At 40.1% G+C, this 23,907-nt stretch overlaps 1 long non-coding RNA gene across 1 annotated transcript; it reads right to left on the bottom strand.

Annotated features, from left to right (window-relative positions):
- Nucleotides 1–1,728: 1,728 nt before the first annotated feature.
- Nucleotides 1,729–23,704, bottom strand: LOC138741814 (uncharacterized). The gene is made up of 3 exons (XR_011343788.1): nucleotides 23,462–23,704; nucleotides 21,002–21,141; nucleotides 1,729–1,961 (listed from the first exon to the last, which is right to left on the bottom strand). It is a non-coding gene; the product is annotated as an uncharacterized lncRNA (long non-coding RNA).
- Between the last annotated feature and the right edge of the window lie 203 nt (nucleotides 23,705–23,907).

Below are 23,907 nucleotides of genomic sequence, written 5' to 3' on the forward strand. Positions count from 1 at the left end.
GGAGTTTGTACGTTCTCCTCATGTCGGCATGGGTTTTTCCTGGGTGCTCCAGTTTCCTCCCACCTTTTGAAATATTGAAGGGATGTAGGTTAATTGAATGTAAATTGAGTGGCACTGACTTGTGGGCTGAAATGGCTAATTACTGTGCATATGTCTAAAGTTTTAAAAATTTAAAATGTAAATTGAAAATAATTTTTTTGACAGGAGATCCAAGGTATAATCAAATCTCTCTCTCTCTCTCTCTCTCTCTCTCTCTCTCTCTCTCTCTCTCTCTCTCTCTCTCTCTCTCTCTCAAGCATGTTCATTTCTCTTGGATAATTTCTTTATGTCAGCTCACTTGGCCTCTTCTGCTTCACCTCCCATCAGAATATTTTTCTTAATTCAAATTTATCAACTTCTGCTATTGGCTTTCAGATGTCTTCTAACATCTGGTCAACAAGGGAAACTTTCCTTGATTAACATCATAACTTTAATCGCAAATGCCTAGATTACATTTTGACTGGTGGCCTCTTGTCAAATGTTAACACGATCCAGTGCGCGATGTCCTTTCAACAAAACATAGTGGCCCATTCATTTTCATCATGGAACAGTTTTCAACTTTCTGCAGGTGCCAAATAATATTGTGGCAGACGCTATTCCACTGGGTGATCATTGATATGGGCTGGCTGTTGGCAATTAATCAAGATTCCAAATATAATTATCTGAGTGAAATTCACAGAGGAAGCCAGTTACATCTGTACAGACAATAATTTTGAAACCTTTGCTAAAACAGTCTTTGTCAGACAGAATCCACAAATGGATTTAAATATATTTTCTTCAAGTTCACCATCTTTTCAAATCTATGAACTGCTATTAGATAAACATATAATCTAATTTCATCATTTTTTTCTATTGTCTACAGAAATGGAATGAACCACTTTAGTCTTTTGAAGTTGGTCTTTAATCAATAAATCTTCTCCACTTCAACATGGAACCAGTTAAATCATCAAAAAATATTTACCTTTTCAATTAGAAGTTTTTGTTTGGGATTTGGCCAACATGTTGATCTTCAGACTATTAAGTGAATTAAGTGTGTAAGGGTGAGTAATCAAGGATGATTTGGGATGACTTACCATCAGATCTCTCTCTCTTTTTCTCTTTCTTTCTTTGGGGCACAGCCAAAAGACAACTTGCAATTTGTTAAGTAAGTCATCTCAGGCAAGCTATTTGAAGACCATCAGTCTTGCAATTCTTGGTAGTTATTGTTGTTTGATGCAAATTCGAGCTGTTACCTGAAATCAGGAGTTCATCAGGGTGCAGAAGAGGAACATTTAACCCATTAAACTTTGCTGGCTGTTGGCCCAACAATGCTATGGCCCCACAATATTTTCTCAGTGTCTATCTAATTCACTGTTGAAAGTGAAGATTAAATCAGCTTTGACCAACATTTGGAACTCCAGATCATGACCACTTGCTGCTAAAAATGTGACTAGATTCCCCCCATCTTTAACTTATAATTTAAAGAAGAGTCATTTGTCCCAACAAATCCATGTACTATCTGAGGAGATTGCTTTATTTTAGTCTCCTTATAAATTGTCCTCCTGCAAGCTGTTCACTCTCTCACAGGCCCAGTAACACCCCTTTGATTCTTATTACCATTGACTTTGTGGTGCGCTGAGATAGCAGCGAGCAAGCACAAAACTCAGACCGTACATCAGGCTTTATTCAGGTTAAAGTCTGAACACCAGTTCATGCTTCAGTGGCTCCTGTGTGACTGGCTCAGGAGGGGCCGGCTCAGGTCTATATTCAGGTCGGCTGATTGACGGCTGGCCAGGTGGAGTCAGCCCTTAGGTGGTCTTCCTGCAGGTACAGAGATCACCCCTTGCAGTAGGCTGGTGGTTGTATCACCACACACTTGCACTGGGAACAAGTTACATTGGCCATTTTATGTATCAGCAGGCCTTTACAATGTGCGAGGAAACCTGTAGATAGGGAGAGAACATGCAATTGCCAAGTGAAAGCAACTGAGATTAGTGTCAGACCAAGACACTGTAGCACTTCTTGTATTACTGTGTCATGCAGGCCTCCATAATTTTATTGATGACATAATTTTCTCTTTATTTACCTTGCCTATACCTTGATAATTTTGAACATACTTTCATTCTTTGCTTCTAAATTGAGCTACACTTGAAAGTTTCACACAGTAAAACAGCCATTATCAAACTTTTTTGGCTATGGCTCCTGAGACTCAGCTCAACATTGATGGATCCCCTTCCCTGTGAAGCAGTCCAGTTTTGTTGGCTTCTTCTGTGCTTCTCTCAAACCAACGACGTTTTTTTTTAAATATTTCAGTCCATGGCCACCCTGAAATGTGCTGTCACCCCTGGGGGAGTGGGGGCAGGGTTAGCCCCTCGACTTGAGATGGTTGCTGTAGAGTACAATCATAATTATACACGGAGATTGAGCTTAAAGTTGACTTTTCAGACAATGAAATGCAAAAAATTGCAGACACAGAAATCCTGAAATAAAAATGAAAATGCTAGAGACTCTCTGCAGATCAGCAACGTGTGGAAGGAGCCACAGACATAATTTTTCAGGTCCTCAACCCTCCATTAAAATTAGAAAATTGAGAAATCGCATGTTTTAAGTTGCAGAACTTGGTGGAGAGGTAGAGAGAACAGAGCAAATATCTGAAAAATTGTGGAATCCAAAGTTGCAAGGTTACACAATTGCTTTTGGTGCCATCTAAGAGAGAAATGAATGCTTGTCCAGAAGAATGTAAAGAGTGGAAGGGGATGATGCAAAAGCCAAAAGTTGATGACAATCTGAGGTGAAAAAATACTAGAAATACTTAAATGAATCTCTTGTGTTTTGATTAAGGCACAGATAGATCTTTGAATAATGGGGGAATCAAAGGTTCTGGGGAAAAGGAGGATGAAGGGAGGTTTGGAAAGATTCGATGGGAACATGGGGAGAACAGATTATCGGTAATTTTGTGGGAAATGTGATTGGTCTCTGAGCCAATAAAGACTCAAGGGCCACATGACCACCTTTGATATTTTAAGGAGATATGGTGGTAAATCTTTTTTTATTTGATGTACAGTTCCTTATTGAAATCTTACAAGTCCAGAGGACTTCAAAACCCAGCAGCAATAGAAATTCACCAAGGCAAATGGTTACTTAAACAAAAGTTGCTTTTAATTATCTTTAAACATGAAAACAGAATCACACTTTAACTTATCATATTAACTTAACTAAATTAACTTATCCCCCTACTAATTCTAAGCGCATGTGTATGTAATATGTTCAGGAAAGTTCTTTGATTCACAAACCAATCTCACTTCTCACTCCTCCAAGTTCACCGGTATCAGGCAATACTTATATTGTGCACAGAACTGAACATTTATGAATTTTCACCTGGCTCTAGTGCTTAAAGGTAATTGGTTACTGCTCAGAAAGTTTCTCGTTAGTTTCAGAGAGGTTTTTATTTGCTAATTGGACACACACACAAACTGATTTCCTCTGATTAGCCACATCAGTGTCTTGCAAAGAAACTTGCCCCATCAAATGATAACCTCTTCTTCCATGTCATCACAGAGTTCTTCTTGTGTCCCTTATTTCAGGAGAAACACACTAGCCAGTCATTTCCTCTTGTAAGGACTACAAGGGTTTTCAATAGGCTGAACTCAGAACTCACAACCCGTCTTCAAAATGGGATTTTCAACAAGCCTTCCACCTTACCATGTTGCAGTCTCTGAAAGCAACTGCCAAACTGAGGAACTGACTTCTTCCTCTCACTCTTCAAAGAATCGCATGTTTTTTCTCTCTTTTAGAACAGCAAACTGAAACCAGACAGATTGCTGACACTAGAATCAGTTCTGAGTCTGGATACCTGTTCCACAACATCAGTCCAATTAACACCTACTTATGATGTCTCCATAGGCATTCTTTAAAGTTTCTGTAAAGACACTGTGGACATGAAGTCTCTGCTCTTCCATTTCAAATAAGATGTCTTTTGTGAAATGTTAATGTCTGTTTGTGAAGTGACCTACACTAAACCCCCATAATCTATCTCTTTCAAAGATATATTTATGTATAATATAAAATATAATATAACCTATAACATAAAATTGAACACGCACTTGAGCAAATCAAGTCAAGAAAATGTTGGCTGTCAAATTACAATTCTTGAATTTATCATCTCAATTTTGAAACTGATTCACCATTCATCCATTATCTCTCTTCAACCTGCTCAACAAAGCAAGTTCTCTCAATCTTCCTTTCCCTGGGGTTTCAGATCACTTCTCAATTGTATTTCAACAAGTTAGTGACAGACAGTGCCTTCTCTGAATGTTCAGAGAATTCTTAAGGATGAAAGATGGTGAATTAAATCCTTACTCCACCTATCAATGATCAACTTTGTAACTTTGCCACTACCTAATCTCTGCACAAGGAGGAGTGCATGAACTGAACAGCTTCAACAATAAAGAATAGTGCTATGCTTCTTAACAATGGGGTAAGTGTGGAGTATGAGATTTAGTTTGAAGAAAGCAGTGCAGAATCTGAATTAATAGTGTCTTTCATCATTTATTTTATGCTCACTTTAATGAGAAAAATGCTGGTCAACAGCAGAAAAAGAGTAAAGGTAAAAGTTCAATTATTGTCACATAATTCTACATTTCGAATGTAACATTTATGAAATTCTTTAACTTTGTTTATTGTAAGGAAGACAAATACCTTTTGTAAATTTACTCTGACATCAGACCATAGACCTTAACTTTGACCTCTTCTTCCATTGGTGTTTGCAAAGGATAGACTATGAAATATATAAATAGTGTAAGAACATAAGACCACAAGAAATAGGCCATCCAGCATGTCAAGACTGCTCCTCCATTCATTGAGATCATGGCTGATTTGATGATAGGCTCATCTCCACCACCTGTCTTTTCATCATCCCCCTTAATTCCCCTATTATGTACAAATCTATCCAACCTCATCTTTAATATATTTACTGAAGTAGCCTCCACTGCTTCAGTAGGAAGAGATTTCCACAGATTCACAATCCTCTAGGAAAAGCAGTTTCTCCTCATCTCCATCCTAAATTTACTACCCTGAATCTTGATGCTATGTCCCCTAGTTCAAGTCTCATCCACCAATGGAAACAACTTACCGGCCTCTATCTTATCTATACCTTTCATAATTTTATACATTTCTCTGACATCCCCTCCCATTCTGTGAAAATCCAATGAGTATAGTCCCAGGCAACTTAATCTTTCCTCATAGGCTAACTTCCCTCATCAACCTGTTGAACTTTTTCTGCACCACCTTCAAAGGAAAACGATTCAAAGCTGTTGGCTCTTTTGATGGGTTGGTTTCACTAAAAAATGCAAGGTTGTGTGAATTTGTGTGAATTTTGCTGGGTTCCTGTGTTGTTAACATGAGGTGGAACCAGAAGGCTGCTCTGTGTGTGCCAAGGTAGCCTGCAGAAGAAATCCCAGTCATTGGTGAAATTTGATTTAGTCTGCAGGAGACCTTGATCAGGGATCTGTATTATCTGGCCTCCAGCTTCCAATCATTAACTTTAATGCCCAAAATATTACCAACTTAGGAGCACAGAAAATGGAAACTCTGGCCCATAACAGTGAAGAAGATTCATTTCGTGCTTCTCCAGCATTGACACCACTACTCTGAACATCAGTGAACTTCGGAAAAGCAGGGACACCTCTTCCACATTTTTATCTTAAAAGAGATTGCACTGCAAATAAAGCACATTTTGCTTATGAACTGACTGTTATTGATTAAAAAGACTTAGCCAAGTAATCTTGTTTACGTATGGAGCATACGTGGAGTGGTATCGCTGCTTTTCAACAGTTACCTGATCAGTTTTTGATGTACTTTTCTCCTGCAATTTCCACTCCTAGTTTATTCATGAGCATGAATTGCTTCCCCTCACCAAGCCGAAAATGTGTTCCCATGCTCTAACTACCATGCATGCTGCCCACTTCTATTGGGTGATAATGAGATAATGGACTTGTTTTAAAAATAAGTTTTAATCATCTCCATAAATATGTAGGTTCCATTGGACATTTCACAGTGATTATTCTGCAGGAGGTCTTTACAAATATATACCACAGGAATAATTTCCATTTCCCACACCAGCTGTACTTATGCCCTCTGTAACATTTGATTTACACCCAGTGTTAGGAACAGAATGCAGGAATGAACATTTGGATGTGCTAATTGTGGTTTAGGAAATTGCCTTGAATTAAAAAGCAGAAAATGGGAAGAAAAGAAAGTCATGCCCTTCATCAAATTGACTACCTTCTGCTCTCGTACGTCTAACTGCAGAGCTCCTGCCAATTTAAAGTCTGCCATGCTCTAAATATTGAATTAACAAAAGGGATAATTATTTGACCCTCACCCTACTGTGACTCTGCAAAACAGTTTCTTCCTTCTGCTTAAATAATTGATTGCTTTTGCCTGAAGAGTTTATGGGTTTTATATTCTTTCTTACCTCAAAAGCAAATCTGATGTATCATTGTAAAATGAAGAACTCTGTCTTGGCATTATCTCACAATAAACATAGAAGATATCAGTGCCAGGAGTTTCATGTTCCAGGTTGTGCTGTTTTCCTATTTTAGATGACATTGTTAAACATCAAATGCAATGACGTTGCTAATACCAAAACTGATAGGTTCTCCACTCCTGTCATTAATATTAACCTGGTTTGAACTGATATTGCCAAATCACTTCCCAATATCCCTGCCTATTCTTGCCAACCAAGCTTCCAGGAAATGGAATGAAGTGAACATTTATTACTACAATATTAGTCAAGTTTGTTTTCATCTGATTGCACACATTTTCTTCTTTCTTTGGCTTGGCTTCGTGGACGAAGATTTATGGAGGGGTAATGTCCACGTCAGCTGCAGGCTCGTTTGTGGCTGACAGGCAGACACGGTTGCAGCGGTTGCAAGGGAAAATTGGTTGGTTGGGGTTGGGTGCTGGGTTTTTCCTCCTTTGTCTTTTGTCAGTGAGGTGGGCTCTGTGGTCTTCGTCAAAGGAGGTTGCTGCCCGCCGAACTGTGAGGCGCCAAGATGCACGGTTTGAGGCGATATCAGCCCACTGGCGGTGGTCAATGTGGCAGGCACCAAGAGATTTCTTTAGGCAGTCCTTGTACCTCTTTTTGGTGCACCTCTGTCTCGTCTCGGTGGCCAGTGGAGAGCTCGCCATATAACACGATCTTGGGAAGGCAATAGTCCTTCATTCTGGAGACGTGACCTACCCAGCGCAGTTGGATCTTCAGCAGCGTGGATTCGATGCTGTCAGCCTCTGCCATCTTGAGTACTTCGATGTTGGTGATGAAGTCGCTCCAATGAATGTTGAGGATGGAGCAAAGACAATGCTGGTGGAAGCGTTCTAGGAGCCGTAGGTGATGCCGGTAGAGGACCCATGATTCGGAGCCAAACAGGAGTGTGGGTATGACAATGGCTCTGTATACGCTAATCTTTGTGAGGTTTTTCAGTTGGTTGTTTTTCCAGACTCTTTTGTGTAGTCTTCCAAAGGTGCTATTTGCCTTGGCGAGTCTGTTGTCTATCTCGTTGTCGATCCTTGCATCTGATGAAATGGTGCAGCCGAGATAGGTAAACTGGTTGACCATTTTGAGTTTTGTGTGCCCGATGGAGATGTGGGGGAGCTGGTAGTCATGGTGGTGAGCTGGCTGATGGAGGACCTCAGTTTTCTTCAGGCTGATTTCCAGGCCAAACATTTTGGCAGTTTCCACTAAACAGGACATCAAGCGCTGAAAAGCTGGCTCTGAACAGACAACTAAAGCGGCATCGTCTGCAAAGAGTAGTTCACGGATGAATTGCTCTTGTGTCTTTGTGTGAGCTTGCAGGCGCCTCAGATTGAAGAGACTGCCATCCGTGCGGTACCGGAGGTAAACAGCGTCTTAATTGTTGAGGTCTTTCATGGCTTGTTTCAGCATCATGCTGAAGAAGATTGAAAAGGGGGTTGGTGCGAGAACGCAGCCTTGCTTCATGCCATTGTTAATGGAGAAGGGTTCAGAGAGCTCATTGCTGTATCTGACCCGACCTTGTTGGTTTTCGTGCAGTTGAATAACCATGTTGAGGAACTTGGGGGGACATCCGTGGCCCTCTAGTATTTGCCAAAGCCCTTTCCTACTCATGGTATCGAAGGCTTTGGTGAAGTCATCAAAGGTGATGTAGAGTCCTTTGTTTAGTTCTCTGCACTTTTCTTGGAGCTGACTGAGGGCAAAGACCATGTCAGCAGTTCCTCTGTTTGTGCGAAAGCCGCACTGTGATTCTGGGAGAACATTTTCGGCCACACTAGGTATTATTCTATTTAGGAAAATCCTAGTGAAGATTTTGCCTGCAATGGAGAGCAGCGTGATTCCCCTGTAGTTTGAGCAGTCTGATTTCTTGCCTTTGTTTTTGTACAGGGTGATGATGATGACATCACGAAGGGCCTGAGGCAGCTTTTCTTGGTCCCAGCAGAGCTTGAAAAACTCATGCAGTTTGGCATGCAGAGTTTTGCCCCCAGCCTTCCAGACCTCTGGGGGGACCTGCTGCTTTGTCACTTTTCAGTTGTTCAATTGCCTTATAAATCTCTTCCCGGGTGAGGACCTCATCCAAATCTAGCCTTAAAGGCTGTTGAGGGAGCTGGAGCAGGGCGGATTCTTGGACTGAGCGGTTGGCACTGAAAAGAGATTGGAAGTGTTCTGACCATCGGTTGAGGATGGAGATCTTGTCGCTGAGGAGGACTTTACCGTCTGAGCTGCGCAGCGGGCTTTGGACTTGGGGTGAGGGGCCGTACACAGCCTTTAGAGCCTCGTAAAAACCCCTGAAGTTGCCAGTGTCCGTGCTGAGCTGGGTTTGTTTGGTGAGGCTAGTCCACCACTCATTTTGGATCTCCTAGAGTTTGCGCTGAAGATGGCTGCTTGGGCGACAGAAGGCTCGTTTCTTCTCTGGCCAGGACGGCTTTGCAAGGTGAGCCTGGTGGGCAGCTCACTTCTTTACCAGGTGCCCCTGGATTTCCTGGTTGTTTTCGTCGAACCAGTCCTTGTTTTTCCTAGAGGAGAAGCCCAGTATCTTTTCAGTGGATTGCAGTATGCCAGTCTTCAGCTGATCCCAGAGGGTTCAGGGGACGAGTCCGTGAGGTGGATTGCATCCTCGAGCTTTGCTTTGAGGTTTGCCTGGAAGTTTCCTCTCACTTCGTCTGACTGCAAATTTCCAACATTGAACCTCTTTCTGGGGGCTTTACTGTTCCTGGACTTTGGCTTGAAGTGAAGGTTGAGCTTGCAGCGAACAAGCCGGTGGTCAGTGTGGCATTCGTGCTGGGCATGACCCTGGTGTGGAGCACATCTCGTTTGTCTCTTTCACGCACCAGGACGTAGTCCAGGAGGTGCCAGTGTTTGGATCGGGGATGCATCCCCGATTGCACACATACAACCTGACAAAACAGCGTTCTCTGGTCCTCCATGAAAAAGATGCAGGCACACAACCAGACATCACATGCATGCATATGTGGGTAAGTATACAAATAAATATATGAATATGAGAGTCTCGGATGGTTAGTGTGATCCGTTCCTTTGGTCGTTCAGCATTCTCACTGCCTGTGGGAAGAAGAGCTCCTACAGAATGTTAATTTATGGAGGCTTGATTATGACAGAGTATTGATTATTAAGAGGGGCTTCATGTTTTTAATATAGTTCTTCTCATGGGAGACTATATAATTGTGAGTGACTGCTCTTTGGAGTCAAGCTCACAGGATATTTAAAAGAAGAGCTTTTTTTTACACACAGAGTGGTAGAATTCTGCAACTGTCTCCCTTTTTCCAAAATGTGGATCTTTCTCACTCTTCACTTTCCTCTTATCCTTCCACTATTGCCTTTATAACAAGAATAAACTGTCTCTTCATGATGATTGAATGCGAAGGAGAGAGCAGAAGATGAATGTGACTGGTTGGGTGGAGGCTTAATTTCAAGAAATCCCCAACATGATCCCAATAGAATGAACCAAGAGTGGAAGGTTTCCTGATGAAGCAAAATGTATTTTCGAAGGTTATTAAAGGTTCACATAGAGATTTCCAAGAACCTTGAAGAGAGGCAATTTTCATTATTCTCAGAAATAGTATGAAAAAGAGCAGGAAATGTAAAGTTGTAAGGGGCTGAAGAAACTGTGGATGAGTTCTTGTGTGGAGAATTATCAAGCGCAGCAGTAAGCAAGACAATTGTACCAATGTGGGGCTATCATTGTTCCAGGCTTGGTGCATGGAGTTTATAACCACAACTCCATTTAATCTCCTGCTGTTCTAATTCTCTAAGACACAATGAGTCTTGCCTCTGCATTGTCAGAATGAGTTACAAGGAGCATTTTCCGAACGGCTTTCCCACTGAGCATGCAATTCCGTTCCGCTTCACTTCAGTCAGAGGAGACAGTGATTTGCAGTTGATCTGTGTGTTGAGATTTTTGCCCAGATCATGCATCTTTCCCTGGGCTTCTGCTGAGATATCAGGGAAGGGAGATGCTAAGAGAAGGATATGAATTGCAGCTATTTTTTTTTGATTCAAATTTAAAAAAAATAACAATTTAAAATAATCCTTTTAATCTGTGTAGCAATTATCCAATGATATATCACCTACACATCTTGTCATTATTTCAACCAAATAAAGGTGAAAAAATAGAAGCAGGTATGACCTGAAGCCTGCTGTGACATTGAATGAAATTATGTCTGAGTTTGAATCTCATCTGTCCTGCTTTCATCACAAGTTGGATCTGAAAAGCTATCAACAATGTTGAATATATTCTTCTTCTTCAATATTTTTTATTAATATTGAAATTTCACATCCAAAAATACAGAGTAAAAAAGTTAAAAGTTAAAAAGAAACGTTACAATTAAATCATATCGTTTTATCCAAGCTACCCTACATTATAATCAAATAAATTACATTGTATTCGTATTTCATTATTAAAAAATTCTAAACCCACTACCAAGAAAGAAGCTGTTTGGCTTAAAAAAAGGACAGAATTCTTATCAGAATGATAAATTACCTCATTAGTCAACAGTTCTATCTTCAAAACAAATCAAAAGATATAAAAGTAATTCAAAAAGTGTCCGCAGAGTGTGAAAATTTGAATTCAAATTGGAAATTGAGCCTCTAATGAAGGTTGATTAAATTCAAAAATTGGGAATTGAAATTTCTCTTAGATTAAGAATTCCAAAGGTTTACAATACTCTGCTCCATACGATCTTCTCATTTGAATCTGAGATAGCTAAAATATTTCCTGAGGATATGAGAATTTATTGTCATATACCTAAGTACAATGTACTGATACACCCAACATGTTTACTTGCTGCAGCCATACAAGTACATAAGATAGACCAACAATCATATAAAATTACAATAATCATGTTACAGCAGGAGGCAGAAAATAAAATAATCAATATGTATGTATTGTCTTTTTAAATTTATTTCAATGAATTTACTATTATAATTTTCCTTTACAAGTATCTGGCTGCAGCAAGTAAGAATTTTGGTGCATATGTCCATTAAGCAATATGAATGACAGCAGACTCTTGATCATTATCTTAAATATAAAAGATGAATAAATATTCTCACTTGCCGTTGTTGCCAAATTTTTTCAGTAGTGAAGATTGATCTTTGCTGGTCCCAGACCAGGGTTAGGGTAGCACAGAAAGTACGAGAGGTTGATACTTGTTGAGGAAAAAAAACCTGCTCTTGAATGTGGAGGTGTCAAACATCCCCTTCTGCATGAAGGTACCAATGAGATGTGATAGTGACCAGTGAGGTGGAGATCCTCTCTGATCTATCCATGTGAGATACTGCCTCAAGAAGTTAGCACCTCCATTGTCACTTGATATTGGTTAGCTTTCTGAGACGGCACCTCACAGAGATACTTTGAAAAGACACTGTTTTCAGAGAGAGGAAGCAACATCACTTAATTAATTCCTTGTGATAGTACAGATTCTATCACCAATGTGTAGTGTAGGATGACTGTGATTGGCTGAGAGTGTAGCCACACCTACTGGCAGGTCTTAAAGGATTGCTCCTAGCCAGACCAGGTCATTCTGGACTGGTCGACCTACATGTGATATGCTCCCATCTTTTAGTTAATCAAAGCCTTGGTTTGGATCAACAAGTCTTTGGTTCTTTCGACGCGTACTACATTCCTCAAAGATCTTTTTTTATCTTCTTCAGATTGCCTCCAAAGCTCCAGTAACTATGAAAGTGCCAATATTTCCCTTCGTGTAGTCACAGATGAGGAGGAAATGATCATTGTTTGTCAGATGTCCTGAAATGCCCAGTTAGGTACCAATTAAATAGATGAGGGTGACCTCATGTGTCACAGACCAACAGCAGTAAATTTCTTTCATGGACACCTCAGTTCATTTGAGATCTATAAATAACCACTTATAGTGGTTAAAAATAAGGCCAACATGAGTCAAATTCCATAAAATTAAGATGAATATTTAACACAGTTCCCTTTCTCTTTCTTTGGCGTTTTCCACTGTGGTAGTGAAATTCACCAAATGGCAGCTGACCCATCTTTCTGGCACTTGATGGAACCTTAGTATCAGCATTAGCTTTAACCGTATACTTAAACAATAGACAATAGACAATAGGAGCTGGAGTAGGCCCTTCGGCCCGTCGAGCCAGCACCGCCATTTTACAGATCATGGCCGATCACTACTATCAGTACCTCTTTCCAGCCTTATCCCCATAACCCTTAACTCCTTTGCTCACTAGAGTCTTATCTAACTCTCTTTTGAACATAATCAGCGAATCTGCCTCTACCACCCTCTGTGGCAGAGCATCCACAGATTCACCCTTCTCTGCAGTGTGTGATTGGTTTGCTTATGCTTAAAGGTTTGGGTGAGGAAACAGGTTGATAAGCAGAGTGGATACACTGCTGATGTTAATGTGATTTCTTTCCCGTCTTCTTGGGCATTAAAACATTCTCCACTTTGCCATGTTTACCCTATGTACTTTTAAACTCTGTCTCAGTTTATTTCCATAATTTTGCTAATTTTTTGTCTCCAACAAAAATCATGTCTTCCATAGTTCTCCATGCACCTCTTTTACTTTGTGTTTTTGTAATATTTATTATCTCCTCTATTTTCCATGGTGTCTAGTTAATTAGTGGTTCCATTGGGAGCCATTCCAATGCACCAGGTGTGTGACTGCTTCTGCTTTGTTCTCATTTAGCAAGCTGGCATCTGAGCTCTCTTTGACACTTGCTGACTATGGTCCCAGTGCCTCATCTTGTTCACTCCAATTCTAACCTTGGAATTCTTGTTTATGATCTGGTGGCTGTGAGTGTAATTATTGTTAATCTCTATTCCTATTTCTTTTCTGCTTGGCCAGATTGTAATTCTTGAGTTTCTGAATGGTTAACGGGACATGGCGAAGTGTTATGTGAAGGTGGAAGCAATATTGAAGGTGTTTGCCTTCAGCTTTCAAATCAGAAGCATGTGAGTTCAGAAGGGCTAATGTTTGCCTTGTTTTGTGTATAGTCAGCTTTCATATTTTCTGCCTTTTCATTGCTCTCAGCCTTAATAATCAGCGCCTAACAATGACTAACATTGCATCATGTATGAATGTTTGGAACATATGCTACGCTCTGGGCAGTTCCATTGTCTCCAGGTCAAACATAAACTGTAATGTATTTAAACAAGCTGATAGCATGTGTCAAGGGAACAAACAAGTCAACATTTCTCCAAGTGTAGAAATTGCACAGGAATAATTATAAACGGGAGAGCACATGAATTCAAACTTCCCAGTCCTTGCAGGAGATTTGTGTGCCTTTGCTTGCTGCAACAAGGAAGAATTTTGGTGCGAGGTACATTGAAAACCTGTCATTCCCAAAGTGGGCAGTGCTGCCCTCCTAGGGGCAGTGGAAAGATCCAAGAGGGCAGTGAGGAAAAGGGGGGCTTTCAGGGGGCAGTGAGGAAAAAGGGGGAGATCTGGACGTTTCCGGCCTCCTCATCCTGCAATGCTCATTGCGCACTATCCGTCAGGTTAGGAGGGGATGGGGGTGACTGGCCAGGACAGTGACTGCCCAGGACAGTGACGCCTGGGGATGGTAACTGGCTGAAACGAAACCACTCTGGACTGTGACCGCCCGGGATGGTGAATGTAAATTGGTTTTCTATAAGTTTTATTTGTGAAATATCTTTCTTTTCTTTTCTTTGGCTTGGCTTTGCGGACAAAGATTTATGGAGGGGCAATGTCCACATCAGCTGCAGGCTCGTTTGTGGCTGACAAGTCCGATGTGGGACAGGCAGACACGGTTGCAGCAGTTGCAAGGGAAAATTGGTTGGTTGGGGTTGGGTGTTGGGTTTTTCCTCCTTTGCCTTTTGTCAGTGAGGTGGGCTCTGCGGTCTTCTTCAAAGGAGGTTGCTGCCCGCCGAACTGTGAGGCGCCGTGATCCACGGTTTGAGGCGATATCATCCCACTGGCGGTGGTCAATATGGCAGGCACCAAGAGATTTCTTTAGGCAGTCCTTGTACCTCTTCTTTGGTGCACCTCTGTCTCGGTGGCCAGTGGAGAGTTCGCGATATAACACGATCTTGGGAAGGCAATGGTCCTCCATTCTGAAGACGTGACCTACCCAGCGCAGTTAGATCTTCAGCAGCGTGGATTCGATGCTGTCAGCCTCTGCCATCTCGAGTACTTCGATTTTGGAGATGAAGTCGCTCCAATTAATGTTGAGGATGGAGCGGAGGCAACGCTGGTGGAAGCGTTATAGGAGCCATAGGTGATGCCGGTAGAGGACCCATGATTCGGAGCCGAACAGGAGTGTGGGTATGACAATGGCTCTGTATACGCTAATCTTTGTGTGGTTTTTCAGTTGGTTGTTTTTCCAGACTCTTTTGTGTAGTCTTCCAAAGGTGCTATTTGCCTTGGCGAGTCTGTTGTCTATCTCGTTATCGATCCTTGCATCTGATGAAATGGTGCAGCCGAGATAGGTAAACTGGTTGACCGTTTTGAGTTTTGTGTGCCCGATGGAGATGTGGGGGGGCTGGTAGTCATGGTGGTGAGCTGGCTGATGGAGGACCTCAGTTTTCTTCAGGCTGACTTCCACGCCAAACATTTTGGGAGTTTCCGCCAAACAGGACATCATGCACTGGAGTGCCTGCTCTGAACGGGCAACTAAAGCGGCATCATCTGCAAAGAGTAGTTCACGGACAAGTTGCTCTTGTGTCTTGGTGTGAGCTTGCAGGCGCCTCAGATTGAAGAGACTGCCATCCGTGCGGTACCGGATGTAAATAGCGTCTTCATATAATATATGATGTATATAATATATTATATATATATACACGCTTGCTTATAGTGTCAGATCAGTTGTTGTTTTAAATTTGCAGTATATCTGATACCAAGAAAGATGTGTGAGTTTGTTGTATGTGTATGTGTGTTGGGGGGTGGCGGGTGAATGGCACTAAGAATGTGGCCAAGAGGGCAGCAACCTGAAAATGTTTTGGGAACCACAGTTGTGAACAAACTCATTTTCATTTTAATGCATAGGATCACACTTGTATGCGGGCATTGAAAGTTTTAATTTGTTTGGACGTTTACTGGAGAATGATTTTTGCTAACCTGAACTGGTAACAATAATGTATAAACTTCAAACCAGACAGGTTCACATTCCAACCCATCTGCTCCTTGTGACCATACCAACTACACAACTGTGTTCATCCACAGAAACAAAATCCAAACATAAATTCAAAAGCCTGAAAGAGCACTAAAGAACTGAGGTTCCATGTAAGTTTGCCCAATATATTAGCAGCAATTTCTTTAATTACACCATCATGAATACATTGAATTAAATTAAGTAAAACCTGAAATTACATCCATTTTCTGATGGCAGAGGACAAGTTGTCAAACTTAGTGATTAAATTTATTTATTTTTAAATGTAGATATATAGCACGGTTACAGGCCCTTCTGGGCCATGAACCCGTGCCACCAAATACCCTAATTACCCTACAACCCCCTTATGTTTTAAATTGTGGGATAAAACTGGAGCATTTGGAGGAACCCCATATAGACACGAGTAGAATATACAAGGTCTTTACAGACAGTGTCAAATACAAACCAGGTTATTGGTGCTGTAATAGCATTGCATTAGTTACAACAATGGTTCCTTGCACCCAAGGGCTGGTAATGAAGAACAAATTTCTCACTCCTTGATTTCAGCCAGATTATTGGGTCCTATTGCCATTTGTGTTTTACAACACCTAAGTTAAAGTTGAGCACACAACTGCAAATTTTTCTGGTTCAATTTATACTCCATGCTCCTCCAAAAAGTTGTCGGGGTCCTGCGGGATATATCACGGTGCAGAAACTGACTCAAAATTCCTACACATTCCTTTTTAGACTGCCCGTGTCACGGCAAAATTCCTTGGTTGCGCTATTACATACCTGCAGTCTAAAAACCCCTATTGAAGTGTCTCCCTCTGTGTTTTTCTACATTAGTGTGTTTCTCAACAATATAAATGCAAACATGCCAAGGTTAGCTTTCTTCAACTGGCCCCTTTGTCGACCTATGACCATTTCCAGAATGGCCTGGAACCACAATGAACTTTCTCAGTGGCAGTATTCTTGCACCCTGTGTCTTGTTGCATATATTATCATCAAGCATTATCTTGTGTGGAAGTGTGTAATAGTGATTAAAAGTGATTTGGGGGTTTTCTCTTGCACAAGAGTCATTTCAGAAAAAAGAATTGTTCACCTCGGTTTGGTGATGTAAACAAGATTTCCATGGACCACTGCCACTGCTGACAACGTTTGTTGAGCAACTAATCAGACGCTATACTTTTTCAAGATTCTCAGATGGGTATTTCAAACACACAGAACAGCCTGGTAAATAAGGATAATTGTCAAACTCACAGTAGAAAGGAACTTACAGGAGCATTATAAATCTGTCATTGTTCAGCTTGAGACTCAAAACAAGCTGTACGCAAAGATTTTAAGATTTTAAGATCTATCGAACCATATCACACGGCAATAAATCTGCATAAACATTTTAGAGCTGTGTAATTTTAAAGCCACTGCTTAAGGGTAACACCTCCATTTAAAAATAATAGCCAATTATTGAAAATGTATCTTTTTTTAATTCATTGCTTCCAAACCTTATTGACGAGGCTGTTATCCAATAAATTAGCAGGCTATCTTATTGTCCACACTAAAAGGAATGCAAATGAGGTTGATTGGGTAATATTATGAAAGAGCCTGCATGTAATGATTGCAGATTGGACAATAATTAGTAGGTTCAAACAAATATAGAAAATTTGCTCCCTGTTTTTATTTGCTTTGTTCAATTAATTAGGATACCAAGATATTGAGCTGGAAATTTAATTCAGAATAATTAGTGTTTTGACTTTGACTATGCCTTTGGTCATCTATCCTAATTATCTTCATCTTATTGTAATTTCAGTCTGTCTGATTAAGCTTCATGGACTATAGTAATGTTATAAGTTCTATTTTTATATTTAGCAAAATTTGATCAACTTCTAGGATTTCACAGATGGATGATGAAATGTATCCATCCCAATATTTTTCTTGCATGTATGAATTAAGTTTCCATCTGCTAAAATGTCTCATTTAGATGTGCGGAGAAATACCCAACACTCTGTTCAATAAGGGTTCCTATTTTAGAGCAGAATTCACCTTTTCACAAATAATATCTGCATTTCTCTTCCTCCATTGTGACTGTTTCAGGAGCTGAGGTGAAGTGAGACTGACAATTTGGTGCCAATTAATGGCACAGCGTTGGTAGTTTCAGACAATGGATCTATCTCCTGGGACTCTGGCTCAGACTACATTCAGATGCTTGTCACTAATTTTCTGAACGATTGATTGACAACTATTAGGATGACCTGTGACGTGACCATAGTGCCACAAGTAATTTCATTACTGAGGTGAACTCTGATTTCATTTTCAATGGTTAAAAAATGGCAGCATTAGAGACTATTGTGTTTTTTGACAATATTGTGTTGGTTGTGAGATATCAGTTTAGGATTGAGTAATAAATACTATTATCAAGCAAATTCATAAGCCTTGTTCTCTGTTTTGTGAACTAGTAATTTTATTCTCTCCTACAAATTTGCACATGACAATATAACCTTGATTCTTCTTTCTTACAATGTGAACAGCATCTGAGTTTTTTTCACCATTAAATTATTATTGTACCAGATTATTCATTCCTTAGAATCTATCCAATTTCTTTTGTTTACATACAACTTGAATGCAGCAATATGAAAGTCGTGTGCTCAAAATCAGTTGATAAAAATGAAGCAGCTCTCTAGGATTTCCTTGTTTTACTTCTGCTTTGCGGCTTAGTTTGATTTCATATGGATGTAACTCCTTGTTGCTCAAATTTTCATTTAAAATGCATGGCCTCGTGACTAGAACTAAGTGGCACCAATCCATTCCCATCAATTACCACCTGATTAAAGCCAATATTTCCTCTTGTCCATCAAGCAAATCGGAGGCCATTATCTGAATGAAAGACATTTTCACTAATTATGTAATGCTGTACGAAGTTTCTGGAGTGTGGAATGAGCTGCCAGCCAAAGAGGTGAATGCGGGCTCAATTTTAACATTAAAAAAAAAATTGTGCAGGTACATAGAAGGAAGGGGTATAGAGGGAAATGGACAGGGAGCAGATCAGTGGGACTCGTCAGAGTAGTAGTTTGGCACAGACAAGGAGGGTCAAAGGGTCTTTTTCTGTATTGAAATGTTCTACAGTCCTGTAGATGCAAACTTTTGGCAAAACTAGAAACCAGCTGGAAGATCATTACAACTTCAAGCCCAGGAACAAGATTGGAGCTAACTATTGAAACAAAAAATGCAAAATATTTGCGTGATTAGTCCTGAGAAAAAGTCATCCTCCCAGTTCAACAACTTGTACCTGAAGTCTTGTCACATCAATTCATGCAGGTTTATAATGACTTGCTGGGGTGATTTTACATTAAATTGTGCTTCAAACTGTCATTTCTTTTGTCTATATTTAATATATTTAGATAGGTTGCTGTTCAGAAGAGAGATTTCACTGTTTATTTTGTGTTGCAGCAGTTAATTTACAAAGCAAATATTAAAATAATCCAAAAAATTAACTTATTTTGTACAAAGAACTATTCAAATTTGAAGTTGCTCTCAACTAATTATAACAAATGTTTTTTTTCTGCTATTAATAGATATGACATCCTAACTTTTTCCAAAACACTGTTTAAAGGTAATCCTAATTGTGTGTTCTTCACTGTCAGAGATCTATCATAATGCTGTACCTGTGGCAAAACCAACCAATTATTCTTCATTACCAGTTATCTTCCTTCCCATCTGTTGACTTATCCCATCTTCCGCTATGAGAAATGGTAACAGCGAAGATTTGTAAATGTCTTTGCAAGCAGGGTGTCAAGAACATTTACAGACTTCAGACTGAGCAGGATTAGGGTGCAGAGATCATTAGATTAGTATATGAAAATACAATGCAGGTCTAAATAAACCAGAGATCATGGACATTATGTTGTGTTTTCTCTGCAATATGTTGATTTCCTATATTTTTGTTCAATGACAACATTTTGGTCAGTTTGTAAGCAGAGGTGGTTGGAGCATTGACATTGTTTTTCTGTGGTGCACCTTGAGGAACAAGCTGTTGTGCTGGTTTGAAGCTATTGCCAAGAGGAAGGCATAATTACAGGATTTACATTGACAGCTTGTAAATACAGCGATAGGAATTATAATGGGAAAACTTGACACAAAAATGTGTCGACAGGAAGCACACAAAGATGAAGATTTTACTTTCTAAAATAGATAATTTATAAATGTTTACTTTCGTCATATAGCTTCACCTACCATTCCTGGATATACCAGCCAAGCATAATTCTACATAATATTCATGAGCTCACCTATATTCAGTCTATCATGAATCTTTTGTGTCATTTATTAATTGTCAAGTCTTTTCATACATTTTAAAAAATAATTATATTTAGCATATTTAAAATTGCCCTGAACATCCAAAGAATTTGATCTCATCTTTGCTTTAAACATATTGGAATAAGCGGAGGTGCCAGGGTACCTTGCAGAAATGTTTAAAGAAGCTGATTGCTTCAGTTCAGCAGGCCAATAAAAGATCAAGTCTGGACAGTATGTTATCATATGAAGGGCAAACCATCCCTTGGTGAGAGTTTCTTACTCTTGCAGTTTTCTTGCCTTCAGTGAATGAACTCATTATTAGAATGGTATACAAAACATCATGCCCCTTGCTCTTTGGAAGCAGTCGCCCAATCAAATATAATGTTTGCAATGTGCCTTTGAATACTGATTCTATTTAATTATTTTTTAAATAAATTTATCGATACAGCATGGAAACAGGCCCTTCCAACCCATGAGCCTGCATTGCCCAAATGCACCCATATGACCCATTAACCTATTAACCCCATATGTCTTTGGAAAGTGGAGCACCTGGAGGAAACCCATGCAGGAGAATGGCCTTACAGACAGTGCCAGATTTGAACCCACATAGCTGCATTTTGATCACTACTAGACTACCCATGTCACCCAAATTAGTTGGAAAAGTTGGAACTACTACAATAATTGAGCAGCTTAGCTAAATCTGCTCCAATAACTATGCTGCTTGAAAGATAAAATATGCAAATAAAAGCTCTTTCTTGACCCAAGTTCCACCCATTTATCCAGCGGACAGAAATTGAAGGCAAGAAATCTCCCAAGATGAAGAAAGCAATTTTGTTTCAAATTCTGGGAAGGGGAGGCCACATGGAGAATCTATTTTGGCATGCAGTTGAGTATATTAACACTTTAGCATAATTACTTATCACAAATGATGCAATTTTCTGTCCATCTTTTTTGTCTGTTAATTACCATAAAATCCAAATGCCATGTCATTGAAATGCCTTATTGCAGATCATTAACCAATAAGATAATCACAGCATTAAATAAATTCAACCATAGGTGCAGGATACCTTGAGTGGATAATGAACTAAAAGAATCAGAGTTCTAACGATGACGGACTGTTCACAATACCAAATGCCTTGAGAATCCTCGAGGCAGAGTTGTCTCTGGTTTGTGTGGTGACACCTGGTTATTTTCTCTTTTCCCCACACTGTGAAGAACAGAGATACCAAGAAATTACATGAAAAGGGAATGACTTTAATTGTTAATTTTAAAGTCTACCATGTGTCCTTTGTTGAGATCCACTGCGTTAAAATCACATCCTTTGAGGGAGTCAATAGGGCACCAGCTTATGATTCCTGAAATCCACCTCTGCTTCCATTCACAGGTGAAGTGACTCTTTCAGCTTTTGCTGACACCTCTCCCTTCCTTTGCAATTCAAATGAGCAGAGCTGGAAATATTATGATTAATGACACAATCACTGAACCTGTGTAAAGTGAAGCAAGCAATTAAATTCTTCACCCAATTGCCTCACTGGGATGACCCCCCTTCCTCATATTTTGGACACAATGTGAGCCATGCAACCATACTGTGATCCACAGTCTGTTAAAGTGTCATTTGTACTCAGTAATTTTTCAAGATTGACATTAATACACGTGAAAACTTTTTTATTGGTAAGAAGAATCAGAACAGGACATACGTAGTAAATGGGAGAGCATTGATGAATACAGAAGAGCAGAAGGATTTAGGAGTAACGGTACATCGTTCCCTGAAGGTAGAAACACATGTGAATAGGGTGGTGAAGAAGGCTTTTAGTATGCTGGCCTTTATCAATCATTGCATGGAATATAGGAGTTGGGAAGTGATGTTGAGATTGTATAAGGCGTTGGTGCGGCCTAATTTAGAGTTCTGTGTGCAGTTCTGGTTGCCTAATTATAGGAAGGATATAAACAGAGTGGAGAGAGTGCAGAGAAGATTTACCAGAATGTTACCTGGGTTTAAGCATCTAGAGTACAGGGAGAGATTGGGCAGATTAGGTCTTTATTCTTTGGAGCATAGAAGGTTGAGAGGGGATTTGATAGAGGTATTTCAGATTATGAAAGGGATAGACAGAGTGGATGTGGATAGACTATTTCCGTTAAGAGTAGGAGAGATTGAAACGAGAGGACACAAGTTAAGAGTTAAGGGGCAGAGGTTTAGAGGTAACATGAGGGGGAACTTCTTTACTCAGAGAGTGGTAGCGGTGTGGAACGAGCTTCCGGGAGAAATAGTAGCGGCAGAGTCAATTTTATTATTTAAGAAAAAGCTGGACAGATATATGGATGAGAAGAAGGTGGAGGGTTATGGTCATTGTGCAGGTAGGTGGGACTAGAGAGGAGTGTTTGGTTCGGTGTGGACTAGAAGGGCCTAATGGCCTGTTTCCGTGCTGTAATTGTTATGTTATGTTATGTTATGGACATTCGTAAATTCCTGCGTTGTAGTTTCTACAGAATTAGTTCATTTTAGAAGGAAGTTAAAATACTTTTCAGAGTGTATTTACATGAGTATTAATCCAGCATGTGAGAACGTTAGTAGTTCAATAAGTATTTCCATCTCTATTGATTCGCAGCATATATTACCCATTCCTAATTATTCTCTCTAATTAATTGGCTTGCAAGGGTATTTTGGAGAATGATCAAGAGTCAACCTTTTCATTGGATTATTTTATGACAGCCCAGATAAGAATAGCATGGTTCTGCCTTTGAAGGCCATTGGTGAACTGAATAAGTTTTTATTAACAACATGGCAGTTTCATAGTTATGGTCACTGGTCCTCATTTAAAAAAAATACATTTAATTTATTAACTCAAATTGAAAATCTCCACCAGCTGTGTTCATAAGTCCAGAACTGTAGGTACTTACCCAATAGCCTAGCCACAGTGTTATTGCTCCACCAAATTCTTACATGCACACTTCATCTAAATGTCACACATTTCTTTATTGTGATGTGATGTTTTAGTGCATGTGACTCACTGAGAGCAGTGCCAAGATTTGATTGTGTCCTATCAGGCTCTATTGCATTGACACACATGAAGCCATAGTTGGTATTTATTGGTTTTCTCTATTTTTATTTGGCTTTTGCTCTTACCAGTGATCAATAAAAATATTGAGGTTTAAAATGTGTTAAGTTGGATTTCTGGAAACCTTTATGAGCTGACATATTATAAGGGCACTGGATTTAGGTATTCTAATAATTAAGCTTTGGGAAATCTGCAGAATTTAGCTCTTCCTAGCAACGACCTGGGGCAGCACAGTTGGCATCACGCCTTTACAGCACCAGTGATCAGATCCAGTGTCCGAGCCTGTAAATAATTAATACCTTCTCCTCGTGGCTCTGTGGGTTCCCCCCCCGCCCCCGGGGCTCCAGTTTCCTCCCACCATTCAAAATGTATCAAGAGCGTAAGTGAGTCGTGTGTGAATTGGGCGGCATGGACTCTTGACCGAAATGGCCTGCTGTTACTGTGCTGTATGTCTAAATCTAAATGTAATACCTGGAATTCTTGCAGAGAAACAGACCCTTTGGCCCAACTTGTTCTTCTGTTCAAAAGTCTAACAATGTCTCATAGAAACATCTTTTGAGGTTGTGGGATTCTAAGTTTTGCAATTGAAATGCAACTGTCAATACAAATAACTAGAAGACATTTGAGTTTCACCAAGATTAGGGGAAAATATAAATGAAGAAACAGTGGGGCTGTGGTGGTGTGAGCAGTGAGAGAGACACAGCCACCACATTGAGGGTGGTTAACGACTGTTTTTATTCCAATTCAGCGTGCCCCTTCTAGGGCAGTGTGAGCTCAGTCACCTGGTGCATTGTGACGTCATAATCGCTGCCCAGGGGGCGCGGGCTGGAAGGGATGCTGGAGTCAGAGGGAAATTCCTCTGATGACGCCATTTCCTCTTGACTGCCCCGCCATGTGGCGATACAAGAGGGGCCGTT

This window comes from Narcine bancroftii, chromosome 8, assembly GCF_036971445.1.
Source record: "Narcine bancroftii isolate sNarBan1 chromosome 8, sNarBan1.hap1, whole genome shotgun sequence".
In the NCBI taxonomy this organism is placed as follows: domain Eukaryota; kingdom Metazoa; phylum Chordata; class Chondrichthyes; order Torpediniformes; family Narcinidae; genus Narcine; species Narcine bancroftii.